General features: G+C 35.8%; 1 protein-coding gene and 2 long non-coding RNA genes across 18 annotated transcripts in view; 1 reads left to right on the top strand and 2 right to left on the bottom strand.

Moving 5' to 3' along the window:
* The window catches only part of LOC101883723 (uncharacterized), a 303,912-nt gene that overhangs the window by 128,170 nt on the left and 158,713 nt on the right, over positions 1–17,029 (top strand). The window lies entirely within an intron of this gene.
* Positions 500–2,068, bottom strand: LOC141385745 (uncharacterized). The gene is made up of 2 exons (XR_012406676.1): positions 686–2,068; positions 500–637 (listed from the first exon to the last, which is right to left on the bottom strand). It is a non-coding gene; the product is annotated as an uncharacterized lncRNA (long non-coding RNA).
* Positions 14,598–15,230, bottom strand: LOC137495549 (uncharacterized). Its single transcript, XR_011015416.2, has 3 exons — positions 15,149–15,230; positions 14,802–14,844; positions 14,598–14,704 (listed from the first exon to the last, which is right to left on the bottom strand). It is a non-coding gene; the product is annotated as an uncharacterized lncRNA (long non-coding RNA).

The raw sequence follows: 17,029 nt of genomic DNA, 5'->3' as shown, positions 1-17,029 counted from the left end.
CATACATCTTTCTATCCATCCATAATATACCATTCATTCTTTTTGTCAACCATCCATCCATCCATGCATATTATAGCATTCATTATTTTTGTCATCCATCTAACCATTCATACATCTATCAATCCATCCATCCATATTCTACCGTTCATTCTTTTTGGCATCCATTCATCTGCCTGTCTGTCTGTCTGTCAGTCTGTCTGTCTGTCTAACACCGAGGTTATTTATCTGGAAAGTGACTCCTTTAAATCAGAAACAAGTTCAGACAGAGTTCTAAAACATATGAAAGAGAAAAGAAAATCTGTTCATCCATTTTTTTTGTCTATTGTCCTTTTACCCTTCATTCTTTTTGTCATCCATCCATCCATCCATCCATCCATCCATCCTTCCATCCATCCATCTATTTTTTGTGTAATGTTATTGTACCATTCGTTCTTTTCATCCATCCATTCATTCATCCATCTGTGTCTATTGTCATTCTACCATTCATTCTTTTAGCTGTCTATCTATCCATCCATCCATTTTTTTATTTAATGTAATTTTAACATTTGTTCTTTTTGTCATCCATCCCACTATCTATCTATCTATCTATCTATCTATCTATCTATCTATCTATCTATCTATCTATCTATCTATCTATCTATCTATCTATCTATCTATCTATCTATCTATCTATCTATCTATCTACAGTATCTATCTATCTATCTGTATTCTACCATTCATTCTTTTTGACATCCATCCATCCGTCCGTCCGTCCGTCCGTCCGTCCATCCGTCCTTCCGTCCGTCCATCCATCCATCCATCCATCCATCTATCCATCCATCTGTCTATCCATCCATCTATATTCTACCAATTATTCTTTTTGTCATGATGGATCCATTCATCCATCCTCTACAATTCGTTCTTTGTCATTCATCCTTCCGTCCGTCCGTCCATTTGTCCCTCTTTCTGTCTGTCTGTCCATTTGTTATTTTGTCATACATCTTTCTATCCATCCATAATATACCATTCATTCTTTTTGTCAACCATCCCTCCATCCATTCATATTATAGCATTCATTATTTTTGTCATCCATCCAACCATTCATACATCTATCTATCCATCCATCCATATTCTATTGTTCATTCTTTTTGGCATCCATTCATCTGTCTGTCTGTCTGTCTAACACAGAGGTTATTTATCTGGTAGGTGACTATAAGTCAGAAATGTGTTCAGGCAGGGTTGTGAAAAATGAAAGAGAAAGAAAAAAGCATATGAATATATCTTCTGAGGATTAGATACTGTAAATGTGATGTAGGTGATACATACTGAATATCTTATGAACTTAAAGTAACTATTTATTGTTAAAAAAAAACTATTACAATACAAATTGTGACATATTGTTATCTTTGTTTTCTTTTTTTTCTTTCTTTTTTACATTTGGGAAGAAATAATATAATAAAAAAAGTATGGGAAAGAGATAAATGGATATGCAAGTGTACAGAAAATATACCTACAATCAACTGAATGCAGTCATTTAAAAACAAAGTCATTGTTTTGAATTAAAATTATGGTTGTATTACTTTTTTTTTTTTAGCAATTGGCCACACTATTTTAACTGGGTGTTCATAAGAGTGTCATGACACTTTAATAATCACATAGACACTTTTTTGAGTTGTTTTTAAACCACCGCAGTTGTGGTCATCTTATCATTCACTTTCTGTCTAAAACTAACCTGATGTCAGAAAACTGAACCACGCAAAATGATTGACAGTTGCAGAATGTTTCTGATTAGCTAGAATATAAAGGCCATGCCCACAGAACGTTTGATTTGACATTTCTGAAATGTTTCTGATTGGCTAGAATGTAAAGGCCATGCCCCCAGATTGTTTGATCAACAGACATGGAAAGTTTCTGATTGGCTAGAATATAATGGCCATGCATCTTTTGATTGACAGGTACTGAATGATTGACAGACACTGAATATTTCTGATTGGTCTGTAAGGTTGTGGGGATGTTTTATATGTTCAGTTTGATTCAAGTTTGATTGTTCGAAACTTATTTGACCAATTAAATAGATTTTTGTAATTTTTATGAGCTTTTTTTTAGCACTGCCTGTGGAAAAAATTAATAAAGTTCATTATTTGTTTACAGCAGTCAAAGAAACATCGCTGCACATTCAAAAATGCATTTATTTGATTTTAGAATGATTTTAATGTATTGTTAGTATTAGTTTGTTTTAAAAATGTGACCCTGGTGCACAAAACCATCTTATGTTGCATGGGAATATTTTAAGTACACTGTATAGGTCAAAATTATATTTTATAATAAAAACCTAAATAAGTAAATTTCTTACTGTAAATATATGATTTTGGATTAGTAATATGCATTACTAAGAGCTTAATATGATAATGTTTAAATTTTTTGTTAATGTGATTTTTGTATATGTTAATAGTGGTATCTTGGCTAAATATTGTTCTCTCATAACAAACCATAATCAAATGAAAGCTATATATATATATATATATATATATATATATATATATATATATATATATATATATATATATATATATATACGTTCACAGCGCTCTGTGGCACCTTGCAATTACACTCAAAAATTACTTGTTCAAGGCATGCATGAGGCACACACACATTTAAAAAGTAACTGATCCACAGTTGACGCGGGATGCGATTACAACATCATAAGACTAGAGTAGATTTAGTTGATTAAAACCTTATGAAATTTAGTCGACTAAAACTAGACTAAATCTAAAATGATTCAGAAGACTGAAACTAGACTAAAACTAAAGAGATTCAGAAGACTGAAACTAGACTAAAACTATAATGATTCAGAAGACTGAAACTAGCCTAAAACTATAATGATTCAGAAGACTGAAACTAGCCTAAAACTAAAATGATTCAGAAGACTGAAACTAGACTAAAACTATAATGATTCAGAAGACTGAAACTAGACTAAAACTATAATGATTCAGAAGACTGAAACTAGCCTAAAACTATAATGATTCAGAAGACTAAAACTAGACTAAAACTAAAATGATTCAGAAGACTAAAACTAGACTAAAACTGAAACGATTCAGAAGACTGAAATATGACTAAAACTAAGATGATTCAAAAGACTAAAACTAAACTAAAACTAAAATGATTCAGAAGACTAAAACTAGAATAAAACTAAAATGATTCAGAAGGCTAAAACTAGAATAAAACTAAAATGATTCAGAAGACTGAAATTAGACTAAAACTAAAACGATTCAGAAGACTGAAATTAGACTAAAACTATAATGATTCAGAAGACTAAAACTAGACTAAAACTGAAACGATTCAGAAGACTGAAATATGACTAAAACTAAGATGATTCAAAAGACTAAAACTAGACTAAAACTAAAATGATCCAGAAGACTAAAACTAGAATAAAACTAAAATGATTCAGAAGACTGAAACTAGACTAAAACTATAATGATTCAGAAGACTAAAACTAGACTAAAACTATAATGATTCAGAAGACTGAAACTAGACTAAAACTATAATGATTCAGAAGACTGAAACTAGCCTAAAACTATAATGATTCAGAAGACTGAAACTAGCCTAAAACTAAAATGATTCAGAAGACTGAAACTAGACTAAAACTATAATGATTCAGAAGACTGAAACTAGACTAAAACTATAATGATTCAGAAGACTGAAACTAGCCTAAAACTATAATGATTCAGAAGACTAAAACTAGACTAAAACTAAAATGATTCAGAAGACTAAAACTAGACTAAAACTGAAACGATTCAGAAGACTGAAATATGACTAAAACTAAGATGATTCAAAAGACTAAAACTAAACTAAAACTAAAATGATTCAGAAGACTAAAACTAGAATAAAACTAAAATGATTCAGAAGGCTAAAACTAGAATAAAACTAAAATGATTCAGAAGACTGAAATTAGACTAAAACTAAAACGATTCAGAAGACTGAAATTAGACTAAAACTATAATGATTCAGAAGACTAAAACTAGACTAAAACTGAAACGATTCAGAAGAATGAAATATGACTAAAACTAAGATGATTCAAAAGACTAAAACTAAACAAAAACTAAAATGATTCAGAAGGCTAAAACTAGACTAAAACTAAAATGATTCAGAAGACTAAAACTAGACTAAAACTAAAAGGATTGAGAAGACTAAAACTAGACTAAAACTTAAATGATTCAGAAGGCTAAAACTAGAATAAAACTAAAATGATTCAGAAGACTAAAACTAGACTAAAACTAAAATTATTCAAAAGACTAAAACTAAACTAAAGTTAAAATTTTCTGAAGACTACAACTACACTAAAACTAAAATGATTCAGAAGACTGAAATATGACTAAAACTAAGATGATTCAAAAGATTAAAACTAGACTAAAACTAAAATGGTCCAGAAGACTAAAACTATAATAAAACTAAAATGGTCCAGAAGACTAAAACTAGAATAAAACTAAAATGATTCAGAAGACTAAAACTAGAATAAAACTAAAATGATTCAGAAGACTAAAACTAGACTAAAACTAAAACGATTCAGAAGACTGAAATTAGACTAAAACTAAAATGATTCAGAAGACTAAAATTAGACTAAAACTAAAATGATTCAGAAGACTAAAACTAGACTAAAACTAAAATGATTCAGAAGACTAAAACTAGACTAAAACTAAAAGGATTGAGAAGACTAAAACTAGACTAAAACTAAAAGGATTGAGAAGACTAAAACTAGACTAAAACTAAAATGATTCAGAAGACTAAAACTAGACTAAAACTAAAATGATCCAGAAGACTAAAACTAGACTAAAACTAAAATGATCCAGAAGACTGAAATATGACTAAAACTAAAATGATTCAGAAGACTAAAATTAGACTAAAACTAAAATGATTCAGAAGACTAAAACTAGACTAAAACTAAAATGATTCAGAAGACTAAAACTAGACTAAAACTAAAAGGATTGAGAAGACTAAAACTAGACTAAAACTAAAAGGATTGAGAAGACTAAAACTAGACTAAAACTAAAATGATTCAGAAGACTAAAACTAGACTAAAACTAAAATGATCCAGAAGACTAAAACTAGACTAAAACTAAAATGATCCAGAAGACTAAAACTAGACTAAAACTAAAATGATCCAGAAGACTAAAACTAGACTAAAACTAAAATGATCCAGAAGACTAAAACTAGACTAAAACTAAAATGATTCAGAAGACTGAAATATGACTAAAACTAAAATGGAATTTTAGTCAAAAGACTAAAACTAAATCAAAATTTGCTGTCAAAATGAACACTGGTTCAATCTTCTAAAAATTGTAAATTCAAGTATCCTAAACAATTTGTGTTGGGAGAACATGAAGTAATTGTTTAGTTTAGTTTAGTTCTTGCAATGTAAGCTCCCAAATAACTTACTCTTGAAATTGTAATGCGATTAAACAAAGTGGACAAACCGTGAGCTTTGCAATGTCTGTGAGAACTAATCCGTCTGTGCTCTATAAATCAAACAGAGAAAAAAAAATCCATCATTTGTTTACAGCAGTCAATGGCACCTTGCAGCGCATTCACGAATGCATAATGCAAGGTTAAACGTCCAAACAAAATCACTCCGGAGACATATGTTTATCCAACAGTTAGTGCGGTTTAGGGGGCAAACAAACACACAGTGACGCTCCCGCTGTGGCGTTGAAGACACCGTAATTAATCACACGTGCCCCAAAGACACCCGTTTAGTGCTCGCTTCTTCCTGCCACCACGAAACTGCCATCCATTTTATTTAGTTGGTTGTCTTCCGAAGCGCATCGCCGAAGGATTTCATTATACTGCTTTTGGTGGCAAAAAACAGAGAGTAAAGTACATTAACAGTCACTTGATTACACAGAGATTACGCTCTGCGGTCAATAACCATTGTGCCCTGCAGCAATGCGTTTACTTCCAAAGGGACGCTCCCTGCAATTAGTGTGCTGTACACTGCTTTCAGTAAAACGCAGCTGATATATGGACAATAACTCAAAATCTTTACCACGTTAAAGGTGATACACTAGCTTGAGAGTCTCTTGGCTTTTCATTAGTGTGGCTTTGGATATTTGACACTGTATGAAGTGGATATTTTGTTAGTGTTACGGAGGCCAGCTAGTAGGAGCTGTGCAGGTAAACCTCACTCCTCTGACCTCTAAACGTGCTCTAGCGACAGATGCTAGAGGCTATGGTCTTTAACCTCCTTGGTAGAGCAACCCACTCCCATGCGGTAGATCGCAGGTTCGACACTAGCTCGGAGCGGGTTGGGTGGCGTAGGACTGGTTGGTGCCGTGACCCGGATGGGAGTGAAATTTAGGGGGGTGAGTGTAACGGAGGTCAGCTAGTAAGTGCTGTGCAGGTAAACCTCACTCCTCTGACCTCTAAAGATGCTCTTGCGACAGACGCTAGAGGCCTCCTTGGTAGAGCAACCGACTCCCATGCAGAAGATCGGTGGTTCGATTCCAGCTCGGAGCCGGTTGGGTGGCGTAGGATCCTGCGAGGTTACATTAGTATGGCTTTTTTTATATCGTAATGCATTTTATTTTGTTGATTGTCAAAAAAATAAATAAAAATGCATGGAAGTTGTGGACTTACAGTAAGGTAAACTTAAAAAGTAAACAACTTCTTGTGTGCGCATTTAATTAAAAGTTGCTGTGAAATTAAAATTATGTTTTGGCTTGGAATATTTGACGCTTTATGAGGTGTATTTTATTTATTTATTTATTTTATTAATTTAGCTTTTGTGTGTGTGTGTGTGTGTTTTTTTATGTCGTGATGCAGTTTTCCCAAACAATCTCATCAGAGTAAGCCTTTGGATATTGATTCACTGATTTAAATGATTCAGTCAAAATCATTTGCTAAAAAAATAATTGATTTAAATTAACTTGTAAGTGCGAATGCTTCAGTTGAAGAATCACCGATTCAAATGATCCTGCAGTAAATAGTCTGTATAAAATAAGGCTGAATAAACCTATGCAAAGAAGTAGTCATTAAACTAATTATTTAACAAGAGATGATACTGCAGTAAAATATTTGTAGTGTTTTAATAAGCGTGATGTGTACAAGATAGAGAGGGTTAAAAAGTTAATTGTTTGTTTTGAAATTTGTAAGACAGAATTTGTCCAATAATAAACCTGAAACACACGTGGTTGTTGTCATGCGGTGAACTCGGCCAATCGTCTAATATCGGTGTTGTCATCGCAGCTCCTGCAGTCACTCTTCCGATGTTGCACCAGCTGAGTCCACCTTCTGATCTCCGAGCACTGTCGTGGTACTTTGATGCCACATGTGACAGTTATGTGGTGTCCGCGCATCATCAATCCGGACAAAATTTCAAAACAGCGTGGGCGGCTTTCAAGTGCTGCATGAAGTTGAATGCAACTATTAATTGTAACAAACCTGTCAGAGCAATTCTTCGGTTAAAGATTCACTGATATAAATGAACTGCTCTCCATCTAATGACTAAACAGCACTGATAAAAGTTGCACGTTGTACATTTTAAATTGGATTAAGATTAAGTTTCAGCAAATGTTCAATATCAAATGACTTGGATTGGATCCGGGCCAAAAACAAACTTGTACACAGCGCGGATATCAGAAGAGAATTTGCTTTGAGGAAGAAAACATTCGGGTTGCAGTGTGTGGAAATGTGGCATATCACAGTTGTTGTCGGATACAGAGAGAGTTTATACATTATTCAGCCTCAAAAACCTGCCAGCGTTTTATTTGCATTTCACCTTTTTTCCTCTCAGTGAGATTGACGTTGAAGTCATTCACACTGTAAATATCTAATTGACACTATTCAGAAAGCAAGGAGGTTGACGTGTGCCGTCATGAAGCTGACAGAATAAAGTGAGGTGACGGACTGATACACAAACTCATCTGTTTACTTCAGAGTGCATTTCATTTCACTCTCACAAACGAGACCAAAAGAGCGAGTGAATAAAGGAGAGGAACTGACACAAGTCAGTGAGTGAGGATGATGTTATGACCATGCATTAGTACTTTTGTCACATGGGCTGCTGAATGTAAACAAGCGGCGTGTTGCTTAGGGCCTACTCACACTATGCTATCCGTACCGTGCCCAGGCCCGTTTCCCAGATCGTTTGAGAAGTGTGAGTACGCTGAATCGGTGGGGCTATCAGTCTTTTAGGGCAGCGCTATCGGTCAATTAAGGCAGGGCTATCAGACCTTTTAGGGTGAGGCTATAAGTCCTTTAGGGGTGGGGCTATTAGTCCTGTAGGGGCTGGGGCTGAAAGTCCTATAGGGGGCAGGGCTATTTATTTAGGGTGGGCTATCAATCATGTTGAGAGGATATCGGTGTGTGTAGTTTCTGCCCTACATGTACATTTGTTCATCAATCCATTTTTTAGCAGCACTCATCTTGCCCATTGATCAATGGTTGCAAAAGGACAAAACCACGCAATGTCCTACTGTTTTTTTGCTCATGTCAGGACTGTTTCAATTGGATGTCCATTAAGGGTGTCACGATCCTCCAAATCCTCGATTCGATTACATTTTCGATTCTAAAGTCACGATTCGATTTTCGATTATGAATAATTAATTAATAACGAATTAATTATTAGTAGCCTACCGTTTAAACTACCTGAGCTGCATGGTCTTTGTTTTACCCATAAACAAATCATACAGTAAATGAATAAAGGCAAGATACACACATAATTACCACCTGTCAATCACTTTTTTCTGCGGGACTCGTGAATAGTGATCTGTGTCGTTATAATGGCGTCAGTAAAAAAGACGCACAACCAACAGAAACTAGCTAACAGTATCTGAGGTGTTCGCTAAAATGACTAAGTACTTGTGTGAAAGTAAAAGATGGAAGCAGTCTACTGATCCGCTGACTGCCTTGACCCGCTGTCTCGAGCGCATGACAATGTGTGTGCGTCTGTGTCTGTGTGTGAATGAGTGTGTGTGGTCACGTGATGTGCGTTTTCAGAGGTAGTGAGGAAGGAGGGCTGCTCAGAAATGCTACACGCCACTGTGGATGTGGATCGTTGTCGTTCTAAAATGCCATTTAAAAACAAAGACATATTAGTGTAAACAGGGCCTGAGTGTGTATGTTTCGCGAGCGGATTTGCAACGGGTGCAGGGCGGAGGATCGCGATGCGCCCATCGTCTATCATCCCAACCGTAATACGTACATAGCAGAGCTTGCAAACTGTGTTTTTTTTTGTCGACAAAACGAACGTTGTCAACATATCTAACTGGAAATCCAAAATGTTTACACACCAGCGACTTCATTGAAAGAGGAGAGGATTTAAGCTCCTTCGACGGGTCTCCTGCTTCTGCAGTTTAACGAGCACTTCAACAAGCCTGTTTTTTTCCCGCTTGGCAAGCCAAGCTGACGTGACATGGGGGCGTGACAGCATCGACGATTCTATTTTATGATTCGGTAATCAAAGTTGAGCATAAATTTCGATCGATTTCGATTAAAAATCGAAATCGTGACACCCCTAATGTCCATCACAATATGGGGAAAAAGGACAAACTGATCTTCTGTTTCATGCAAACTAATTTATTTGTAGGAATAAGCAAAAATACAAAGTATGGGTTTGAATGATCCATTTATCTTTTATTCCAAAAATCATTGGAATATTTATCAATATTTTTTGTAGATTTCCTACTGCAAATATATCAAAATTCAATTTCTGATTAGTAGCAATATATTGTTAAGAGCATACTTTCAATTAGATTTTCCTCAATATTATATATATATTTTTTAACCCTAAGATTCTAGATGTTTATATAACTTTATTTCAGGCACATTTTGTAAGATCAGTTAATCTGCAAGCATATAACCCTGGACCACAAAACCACTCATAAGAGTCAGACTCATACATCATCTGAAAGCTGAATAAATAATCTTTCTATTAATATATAAACCATACGTCAATAAAAAGATTATATATTCAGCTCTCAGATGATGTATGAGTCTGACCCTTATGAGTGGTTTTGTGGATCGGGGTCACATACTTGCAGAATAACTGACCTAACAAAATACGATTTTCATAAACAGTTATACAGTATTATGTTGCAGTTTTACACCCAGTTAGTGGCTCTAAATCATTCAGTCATTCAATTAGATCTATAAATGTGAAAGTGAATGAGGATTTTTTTAAATGTTGGTTGCTGTGTGTATTTCAGTAGTTGAGTGACACTAAAAGCAGATTTCTGGCACTAAAAGCTCTGTTTTATCTTATCAATATGCAGACTGATTGTTTTACATATCACAGTTGAAATGAAATGTCTGGTAATGTGACATTAAAAGCATGTTCAGTTTATGCAAAATGGATAAATTGCATATTAAATGGGTTGCTGTGCATGTATAATCAATGTCTGGTCGATGTGTTGCTAAAAGCACTTTCTTTTCTATTCTGAAAGATTAACGTAAGTTTAGCACTAGAATGTTCAGAGTTTGGATGCTCTACATTGGTGTTACATTGCTGTCTGTCCCGTTCAACAGTCAGCTTGTTGACTGCATGTTTTTCAAACCTTTTTTTTTATTTATTTATTTTTTTTATTAAAATATGCAAAAAGGTACATAAATTGGGATCATACAAATACAAAAAAAAAAAAAACATCCACAAAAAACAATAACAAAACAACAATAAAAAACAAAACAAAAACAATATAGTCAGGTACTGTTAGGTGTGTGTCTGTGTGTGTGTCTGTGTGTGTGTGTGTGTGTGTGTGTGTGTGTCCATGTAAAGGTAACTTGGTGGAAAGGTCAGATTACATACATTAGGAACAATATCAGCCAATAAATGAAGCAAGTATCGCAGATATAAGTAAAACAGATAAAAAAAATAAACCAGTCAGAGTTAGAGAGTAACAACAATGCTTAGTAATGTATGATAGTAATAATGACAGTAAAAAGAAAGGACAACAGTAATAATAAATGACAATGATAACAAATCACAAGTACTACACCAACTACTGCTACACAAAGTTACTTATATTACAACTACTATTGCTGCTACTACAGTCACCACCACAACTATTACTACTATAATGTCTACTAATACTGACACTACTAGAACAATGACTGCCACTACTGATACTACTACAGCGTCTACTACAACTAATACAACAACGTCTACTACTACTACTACTACTACCACTACCACAATCACTGCTACAACTATACAAACTTCATCAACTACTACAGGAACTAATACTTCAATAATCACAATTACAATCGATACTACTACAATGACTACTACTACAACACCAACAATGACTACTACTACTACTGCTACAACGACACCTTTACTACTTCTGCTACCACTATACCAACGACATCAACTACTACAGGAACTGCTACTTCAATAATCACAATTACGATCGATACTACTACAATGACTACTACTACAACACCAACAATGACTACAATGCTTTTCAAACCTGACAGCTCATCTCCTCAGGGGCTCGATTGAGAAGAGGAAAAATACGCTTGCCAAAACTCTCAGACGTTTCCATTTCTAAACCCCGTTGCCTCCCAGGTCGCCCCTAAAACTTTTTACTGTCATATAAAGTCATGAGCTTCTGTTTTTAGAAACATAATGGGATGTTTTCTTTATCTTCATATGATAATGATCTGATTTGCATATAAATGAAATGGGTAGCATCGCAATTTTTTTTGTTTCCTCATTAATTTGTACACAATTCAATTCAATTCATCTTTATTTTCTATAGCGCTTTTACTACAGATTTCACGCTCACGTTTGGATTTACTTATGATGAAATGAACGTGGGAATGTGCGTAGGTCCATGCCGACTTCATGGCTGGCGTACGCACATTTCTTGTCTGTGTTTGTTTTATTTCCATTGGCGACTCCTAGAGGATGTTGTGTTAAATTGCACTCTACAAACTGTCTTTGAGCCGTGCAATGGCAGCTGTATGAGACGGGTTCATCCAGATGTCTAGCAGGTATAAAGGTTTCCATACCATACAGTTGACCAGCCAAACATTAAAGCGCAATTTGCAGCGGTCGCCGTTTTTCCCAATGTAATCAGAGCGTTCTACTGCACACACATTGCTATAAAGACACTATCTGAAGATGAATTTGCATACGTGAATCAGAAACATTTCCATTCAATAAATCTGCAAATAAAATATGATGCACAGACTTATTAATGACTCCTACTTGTCTTTCACGTGATGAAGAGTAGGCAAAATCTGATATGTAGTGGGGGGAAAAAAGAATGAGTTCATCAGACGCTGGATTCGAACCAAGTTCATGCCATGCGTTTTACGAGCTACACTACTCAAGCGGTTAAGGATATTACAAAATTTTTCACCTTTACATCGCACTATATCTTTTTTAATGCACTCAGTGCAATGTTCAGACCCAATTGTGTCATCAGCTAAACTCTCCCACTCTTTTTTTTTCTTGTTTTTAAATTCTGGATAACAAATTTGCAAATAACACCGTTTTTCTCCGGTCCACCTCCGAAAGCAGCACCTCCAATTCACATTCTGTTCAAAGTTTCTCTTTTTGCTTGATTTTGCCTTTGCTTTTTCGCTGGGTTTTGCCAAAGTAGAGTCATTAGCATATTCATACGGGGAGGAGGCAGGGAGGGGTTTTGTGCTCGTGCATGTTGCGCTCAGTTTCACGTTTATTCGGATGTACAAAGAGAATATGCGTGTGATTCGGCGTACGCAGTGTTTCATACATCTGAATTTTTTTACTGCGTACGCCTTTTACTGCGTCTACGTACATGAGGCCCCTGGTTCTTAGATAGAGGATATAACTGTAAGCCAATTTCCTTTAAGCAATATTAGGCCGCCCCATGCTTGCGCATTAAAGAAAGTTTGATTTAGCCCCTAGGTGTCACGGTTTGGGGGTGGATGGACAGGAGGCGAGGACCCAAATGCAGGAAATGAAGGTTTTATTAAGAAATAAAACAAAAACAAAACTCAAATCTCCCCATGTGGGGAAAAACACAACATTATCATACACTTAACTAGACAAGATCTGGACAAGATCGCGCACACAGAGACAGAAACAGGACCAGACATGGGTAGTGTCCGAGCTCTGCCACCAAAACAAGAATTTACAAGACCAGAGTGGCAGAACCCTGACACTAGGTTAAATACTAAGTCAGTGATTGTTTTTTTGATTTTTAAACAAAATAATCCAATCAAGATTGTACAACATCAATTATTCAAATATACATTTAAGAGTTAGAGATAATTACCTGACCGTGTAGAATTACATTGCAGTATATAAGCCTTGATTCAGAGCTCAGGGACTTACACACTGCAGCAGGGTATCCTGGCTACAGAATCCCACAGACACTTCTACATTTCCCTTAAATACTCAAATCACCACAAATTAAAGACAATAAAAGCTTCACCAAGACTCTTGCCTGGTCATGAGTTAATGTGAAGACCATTTTCACTGGAGTGGAGCATCTGGCAAAGATCTTATCAAAGTCAAAACCCAAATTAACTGATGTAAGGGAGATTGTAAAATATTAGTGAAATTAAGACCACTTTACCAATCACACAGAGACATTTAAAATGACACCAAACATGAATATAGAGCCACAAGAGACACCCTATTAAAAACTTTCATTCTGTGATGGAGAAGGTAAAGTCCAGGGCTAAGAGGGGGACTCAGGATGCATAATCGAGACAACCTGAACAACTGGTTTTCTAGCTGATCTTCTTCTCAGATTGGAAAGCTTATTGTTTTAGTGCTTGACCATTCTCGTGGTCTTGTCTCGTGTGGAGATCCATAACAAATATTTTGGGTTTAATATTATGGAGCAATATAGCCATCCTTACACAGCTAACATAGGAGTTCTAGTAAATCGAAACTGTGTCAGTCCAGTTTTCAGAGTTTAAGTACGGTTTACACAGCAAAATATGGGGACCCAAAACAACTCTAAGGGTGTTAATTTCAACACTTTGAAAGTGTCTCATGGGGTCCACTCAAAACAGAGTTAAATCAACACTTTCAAAAGGGTTGGCACATTGACACCGAAGTAAGGGTTAATTTTAACTCTGGGCAGAGTTAAAAAATTTAACTATATTTAACACCGCCTGGTGTAATATATTGTTATTTTATTCAACTCTCTTGAGTGTAAATATGGTAAAAAGGTCAAACAGACTGTAAATTACAAAAGAAAAAACATTTTATTTGAAAACATTCACCACTTCAACAATTCATTCAGTTTTTAAAATGCAACAATGTCAAATATGCTTTAAATCTTTTATTAGTACAGACAGTATCAACAAAATATGTATGACCAGTGCTCAAAAAGGCTGTTTCAGTCCTTTGGTCCAAACTTGATGTTTCATCAGAGCAATTTGAAAAGTTCAATATATCGTCACTCATAGTTTTCTTCTGAACGCATAGTTTTCTTCTGAAATTACATTTTAAACAACTTGGCGTGCAAATCTTTCACTTCTGGTGTTTCCTTGTTCCTCCATATCAGACACAGCAGCTTAAATGAAGGTATAAATGCTGTAAACTTGTGTGAAAACAAACTGGAGCTAGGAAATCTCATCAAGCATGTCTTGTGAATGGAAGTGCTTCCCAGCCACAGGATGACCTTTTTATCCATGACGATGTAGTAGCTGCTGATCGCTCGTCCGGTGGTTCCTGATGCACGGATATAGGGTGATGCTCATCTAAGAACTCTTCAAGACTCCAGCATGACTAAGAAAAATGTTTGAAAACAAATTGCAATCAAATTCTATGATATATTTAAAAGAACATTTAAAGTAAATAAAACATTCAAGAAATCTAAACTCACCTTTTGAAAATCTTCATGATGATCCACAACTTGACTCTCCCAGCTGGTTGAGGTGACAGGATATGGAAAAGTAGAAAAAACACATACATCACTGTTGGATCTCCAAACACAATTAGGTTAATCACTATGACTAGAACTGGAAAAACAGGCAGCTGTCTGTCCAGAATCCTGAATTTAACACAACACTTGGAGCAAAATTTAGAGGAGCTTAAAATCTTTTATATCATTTAGTGATGCTGACTTCCCCAAAATATTGGCCACGGTGTAAAAAATATTCATAAACTTCATAAACAACACTTTTCTGTAAGCGTGTGCGTGCATGTGTGTGCGTGTGTGTGTTTCTTTACCAGATTCAACTTGTTAGGCCCTTTCAGGTCCAGTATTGACGCCACCTTTCCTGGAGTCTAGCAGATGTTTCAGGTCCAAATATAATCTAAAATATTAGGATAAGCAGAAGAGGAAAAGTGCAAAGCAAAGAGCAAAACATTATTTAAGTAACAGTTCACCCACAATACAAAACTTATCACCTTCATGTCATTTATTATTCTTTAATGCTCTAATACCCTCTCAGCTTATTGTGAAACAAATACAGAACTTTATCAAACATACCTTCATTATTATCACCACATATGACCAAGAAGGTGTGCTTGGCCATTTCACCAACTCTGGAAATACACCATCTCAATCAGTCTCTAATCAGCCACCGTCACAGGGTCTTGTGTTATTGTATAGAGAACTGTGGCTGTTAAAAAACAACAAAAAATTAGTATCTAACACATATGCATAACCTTCAGATAAAAAAGAGAGATAAACATCACAAAGTATGCCTCACACTTTTTCAGATATCTTTTGATTCAGATGTTGATTATTGATAATAAATCTACAAATCAAACCTGTATCATCATTAGGCTGCTCAAATATGAATTGTTGATTAATTTTACAGACAGGTGGCTGTTTACAACGCACTAAATTGTCTTTAATAAAACGGAAATGTTGTGTACAGTACATGCTAAGTTTAGCCTATAGTTTTAAGCACAATATCATGCGGGAGAAAAAGCTTGACTAAGATGTTCCTGACTACAGAAATAGCCTAACTTACTAATGTCAGACATCCCGAGTTGGGAAAAGTCATTTTCGGGGGATACAGAGTTGATTTGCGGGAGGTAGCGGGAGAGATGAGTACCAGAAGAGCAATGGGATGAGTTGCGCGCGACGTACCTAAAGAGCGGTGGGGGTGACTTGCGCGCGACGTACCTGAAGAGCGGTGGGGGTGACTTGCGCACGACGTACCTGAAGAGCTGGGAGCGATGCGGTGGAGAGGGGTGTGCAAAGTGTTTAATGACCGGGCGGAAGATCATTAATTTGCGGGCATCTACGAGTCTCTGTGCATTTGCGGGATAACGTTAATGTTAGTCCCGCAACTTCCGGGAGACTTCTGTAACGTTAAATGTCTGAGAAAGTGCAAACGCGGTAATTTAAAGACATTAATGTTAACATTCCGACTTTAATGGTTGTCAACACTTAATATAATTCAAGCGTACGTTATCACGCGAGTCTATGGACTAACGGTAACGTATATGGACGGCCACGAATGAACCAGTTTAAAAGGGCCGCGGTGTTTAAAATAACCAAATTAATATACACGAATAACAAATAATCATATATTTTAGTCAGGAAGCCTTTTACAAGTAAGCATATGTTCATTTACTCACCAGATATGTTTTAGAAACTCTCCAGAGCTTATGGAAACCGTCCTGTGTTGCCGTTAGCATCCGGGCAGAGTAGGCTAATTTTAGGCGGCTCCGGGGATTCCCTCGCTTGTTTGCTTCGAATTAAAGGAGAAGTGTCGATTTTATTTTACAGATGGGTAACAACGCACAAAATGGCATTAAGCGTGACAGAAATGTGTTGAACATGTACATTTGATGTTTTTATGCACTATGTATGCGTGAGCATATATAAAAACATTCTTGAAAAGAAGTCAATAGTAATGCAGTTAAGCTTGATGCACAAACGACCATGAATGAACCGCAGAAGTTTAAAATTGTCACTCCATTCTAAAGTTATTAACTTAACAACATGTTTACAACTGTATTTCCTTAAAGAAAGTCAGTAAAATACCAACATTTAGGTAGTTTGACTCACCAGTTGCTGTTCTAAACCTCAGATGGAAAATGGCGTCTGGAAAATTCATCAGTGACTGGGGCTGCATGAATTCCCGGATGTTG

Source organism: Danio rerio, chromosome 5, assembly GCF_049306965.1.
Source record: "Danio rerio strain Tuebingen ecotype United States chromosome 5, GRCz12tu, whole genome shotgun sequence".
Classification (NCBI taxonomy): domain Eukaryota; kingdom Metazoa; phylum Chordata; class Actinopteri; order Cypriniformes; family Danionidae; genus Danio; species Danio rerio.
This window is presented reverse-complemented; position numbering and strand designations above follow the sequence as displayed.